At 45.8% G+C, this 5,000-nt stretch overlaps 1 protein-coding gene across 1 annotated transcript in view; it reads right to left on the bottom strand.

Moving 5' to 3' along the window:
• The window catches only part of LOC125286872 (A-kinase anchor protein 13), a 75,070-nt gene that overhangs the window by 259 nt on the left and 69,811 nt on the right, over window positions 1–5,000 (bottom strand). The window lies entirely within an intron of this gene.

The raw sequence follows: 5,000 nt of genomic DNA, 5'->3' as shown, positions 1-5,000 counted from the left end.
ATTGCGGGAGGAATTCTCCCGCAGTGACAAACCATAAATACAACAGGGAGTCGTCACAAACATTTATGGTTCGGTGTGCTTCACTATGAGATGGGGATGTGAAGAGCTCTCCCAGGTATCACACTGCATTGTGGCCTGTGGGAGTCTGCTCTACTGGTGTGTGTGTGTGTGTGTGAGGTGGGGTGGCATTGCCTGTGAGTGTATAATATATTTATCCATTGGATGATACCAGTGAAAAAACCTATGCGGATATGCATGACAAAGTTTTCTGTGGTTTGCCGATGTGGACTCTTCCCCCAATTTATCCCATCTGAGCTTGTTAGTGCGGTCTGATTCAGGAAGCTTTGAAGTGGAAGAGCCCTATGATGAAGACTACAGTACAGAGGGTGGTGTGTGTGTGTGTGAGGTAGCACAACTGGCCTTGTTTTTTTCTAGTCTCCATCTTTGCTGCTTTAAATGTGAGGTTAAAGTGAACATTTTGCTGTAATTCATGGCCTGTAAATTTCCCTTCTTACTTGGATTTACCACCAGGCATCAAAAGCTCTTGGGAACAGTATGCACACACACACACACTTCTAACCAATCCAGACACCACATGCTCCCTACATCCAGTGATGTGCTGGAAGACAGGCCTCCAGGTTTCTAGTCTCTATGAACCACATGTGGGTGGGAATGATTATAGCATTATTAGCAGTATTGGTGATTTCTCAAGTTGCCCAGGCACTTTCTGAAGGCAGTCAGGTTCACACACACATATACACACACACACACACACTTCCTGAAGGCAGTCGGGTTCAATAGAGGATTCTGAGTCTTCGGCTAAAAGCATGAGGAAATCAGAAAGTTTGAGCTGAAGCTTATTTATTAGACGGGCTGGTAGCCAATAGCGTTTATGTTTGAGGCACGGCGTCTAGTTCACAATTTCAAAGAGTTGTCTGCAGACGGGAGAGCATCTTAGAGTGGCGAAGTGGCATCCGCCTCTGTGAGACACCAGGAGCGAGCGAGCGCGACCTGATTGGGAAGCCCTCCTCCGCTCACCTGCTGCGTCTACTCTGGATCCGCTGGAGCTGGAGCCGCCGCCCTGAAGGAAGGAGTGCTGGAGTGTTTGTCTTGTCTGCTAATGCTCTAGTTCACAGTCAGTTGAGCTGCTATAGGGCTCACGGCAGCATGAGACTGCTAGACATCAGTGATGCCACTCTTCTCTCCTCTACTCTTTGTTCCTCCTCTTCTTCCACTCTCTCTCTCTCTTTCTTCCCTTCCTCCTCTGTATCAGCTCACTGGAGTCTTATCCTCCCACTATCTTCCTCCCCATTAGCTCTCCTTTTCCATGTCATCCTCCTTTTTCTTTTCCTCCTTGTTGCCTCTCACTCTCTCCATCTCCCTTCCCCATTATCTTCTTCTAAACCTGTCTGAGCTCAGCTGTCCTCCTTTTCTCTCCTCTTCCTCTGCTTTTTCTCTTCCTCTCTTGCATCCCTCTTCCTCCTCCTCTCCTCTCTTATCACCTCTTCTCTCCTTTCTATATCTTCTTCCTATTTTCCTCTCTTCCTCCTCCTATCCTCTATCACCCCTTCTCTCTTTTCTATACTTCCTCTTCCTCCTTTCCTCTCTCTTCTCTGGGAGGGTCTGAAACTGAGCCCTTCAATGACAAGTGTCTCTGTGACTCTCGGACATTCAGCTACGCAAATCAAGCAGCATGCCAGCTAACCACTTACATCCCCACACTCCCCAGATGAAAAGAGTCCATCTGCACGTGCACACAAACACACACGCGCGCCCGCGCGCACACACACACACACACACACATACACAGTGTTTCATCTTCATCCAACTCTCCTCTTGGTGTGTCCTTAGGCGAAGACACAACACAATGCCTTCACACTCACACACACAACAAAGTACATAGACTAGTACTCCTGCTAGACCAACATAATATAGTTCTACACAGAAACATAAAGACATGCATTCTAAAATGAATAGAATACCATAATCCATTCCACTGATGCAAACTTTTTGTCCCAGTTATTCACAAATTAGAAGGTAATTTGAATTGCTTTCAAATATGTTAAAAAAAACCTCATCTCATCTTTTTGCATCATAATGTTTTTAATATGAGCGAAATATAACTGTACATTTTTAGCATTCAAACCATGGGGATCATCGATAAATAAGCCTCATTACAAAATATTGATGTCAATCACAAACAAAACAAACAAACAAACAAAATCATACTTTTACATTAAAATTTATACACAGTTCATATGTACATTTTACATTTAGTTTCTGCCCTTTTTATACATTAATCGGCAAGGAAACAAACAAATAAAATGAAATTGTACTTTCATAAAAATAACTCCTTGCTGTCAAAGCAGGGGGAGGCTACAGTTTTTAATTTTTTTTTTTTACCAAAGACCTCCTGAGAAAATGCTGGATTGACTTTAGTGCATTCTTTATTTTCTGTTTTTAAGGCTATTACATTTAAATCCTTTTTGACAGACTCCACAGAATACCACTAACATGAGCACTCTACGAAAGAAAACTATTGATTTGAGTTGATCTGACTTGATTTGTCTCCTACAGAAAACTCCTGTAAGCAAAGGCCAAACTTATGATTGTTCACATATACATGAAATACAGTATATGTCTATATTTTTTAAAGTACAGTATTCTTGTGAAGTCTCTGGTCATTGTGGCGGTCTGCTTATCGGGACGATGCAGATGTTTCAGTACTGAAACCACCTGAAGAGGATGGTCAACAGTGGCTCAAACTTCAGTCAGACGCCAGGGGGAGGGGGGGGGGGGACACAAATCACATGAGACATATGGGGCTCACCACTGCCCCCTGGTGGGGGAACACAAAAGGACAAGCGTCTCCCTCTGGGGACAGGAACTCTGGGGCTTTCCAGAACAGTCTTTTCCTCTCGGGATCAAAGCCCCGTCCACTCACAACATTGTTGTCATGGATAAAGAAAAACAACACAACAACAACAACAACATCGATTAGTGAGAGAGAGAGAGAGAGACGTTAACTGCTCAGGACGTTAGAAAGCTTTGAATAGGGTGAAGGAGTGAGGGGTCTAGTATAATCTCTAACCAAATAAAGGTGAAATGCCTCAGCATATGGGTGCTGTGGCGTAAAGAACATTCTGAGGTTCTTGCATTAGTGGTACAGATCAGATGGCGGACTCTGTACTAGAACCGGCCCGCATCCGGCCTGGTTCTGCTTCTATAGTTGGCCGCTATCGGGGGAATACCTGACCTGCAGGTAGAGTCATCAATAATGTACCTCTCTATATACTGTACAGGTTCAGCCCTGCTCTCAGAAATCACCCAAATGGTTCATTTTTTCCTCTTTCCTTGTGTAATTATGAAGAGGGCATCTATTCATTTTCGTGTGAAAGCCCTTGGCTTACCTGTAGTTCATTTACTGTATGTGATTACAAGTCAAGGGATCATTTATCAAAAGTTACTCCCAAAACACTGCAGGGAAGTCAAATGTAAGGTAGGCTGCTAACACAGTCTAAGAAATCCTTCTGGGATTCCCTGGCTGATTATCAGTCCGTAATCCCTTTGATTAATCTGTGGGAGTAAACTAGATCATCACTCTGCCCGTGTGAAGATGAGAACATCTTCACAAGTAGTAAGTGGCTGTTTAAAGTGCTCCCAGGCATGAAACCATTTCGGCTGAAATGTGCTGATTAAAAATTAGATTGAGTTAGACTGAGTCGGAATCAGCGGCAGCTATCCTCGTACAACGTAATGTATTTTGCAATCAGCGGTGCAAAGTCAGGTAGGTACAGTAAGTGGCATTAAAGTCTACATAGGGAACATAGGTGCATGGGGCACCGGAACGTGAGGCTATACGCAACATGAAGAGACACGGGCATCACGAGGACGACGGTGACCATAATGTGATTACTTATTGGCATGTAGTGCAACACTGATGACAGAACGGAAAAGAACAGAAGAGCTGACTTTGAACACACTGTGAAACGCACGTCATCTGCAGTGCACAAGCTTTTGAACTATTCAGCATTATCACATCAATTGAAATGACTGTAGGAGCATCAAACGCTGGATGTGTGTGTGTGTGTGTGTGTGTGTGTGTGTGTGTGTGTGTGTGTGTGTGTGTGTGTGTGTGAAGGGGAGTGGGGAGGTTCTGGGGGAAAGTGGAGCATCTCTTGGGCGCGCTGTCCAAGCCGCTGAGTCAGGGAACGCCTGCTCAGTCCCACATCACACACTGCATCTTAAACACAGCACTGAAGTCTGAAGCACTGAAGTCCGCTCTGTTGCTCTGTTTGTTGCGTTTGTTTGTTTGCTTTGCTTTTTGCGGGTTTATTAGTTCCTTGACGACACGGGTGAGCGGGTGCCGAATCAGCCAGCAAGCTGTGTCCCAGATAGGAGTTCTGGGGCAGATGTGGCTGAGACCAGGGCTGCATCAGGGCCGGATGTGGGCTGAAGATAACCATACAGGGCTTTAAGCAAAGACATTTTCTGTGGCTGAAATGATCAGGCTGTTATTCATAATTATCTAGTTTTCGAATCTTAAACAGCCTGGCCCACGCCTGAGTATTTGGCACAGAGCTTGAGAACTCAAGCTCTGACCACAGAGCAGGAGAACAAACCCGCCAGCCTCTCTAAACACACACACACACACACACACACACACACACAGACACAGTGGGGCGTGAGTGTGTGTGTTTCTGGTTGTGCATAGACTTCCAGGATGTGGCAGATGAGATGGGTGAGAGGTCGGGCCACGACTGCAAAGGGCAACATCCCTGGAGGTACCTTCCACTCTCCCTCACTTTACCCCCTCAGAGGGGATACGCATGGGGTAATAGAGAGGTGAAGTACAGGGGGTCCGTCCTGCTGTGGCTGGTGGCGGGGCAGTGTGGGGGCAGTTGTAGGGCACAGGGGGACATCAGCAAAAGTAGATCTCCCCATCAGTGGTGGGCTCTGTCAAGGGGAGCAGCTGGGAGTCTGAGGAGGACAAGACCACA

This window comes from Alosa alosa, chromosome 21, assembly GCF_017589495.1.
Source record: "Alosa alosa isolate M-15738 ecotype Scorff River chromosome 21, AALO_Geno_1.1, whole genome shotgun sequence".
Classification (NCBI taxonomy): Eukaryota; Metazoa; Chordata; class Actinopteri; order Clupeiformes; family Clupeidae; genus Alosa; species Alosa alosa.
The sequence above is the reverse complement of the archived record's forward strand: the minus strand, read 5'-3'. Positions and strand labels throughout refer to the sequence as shown.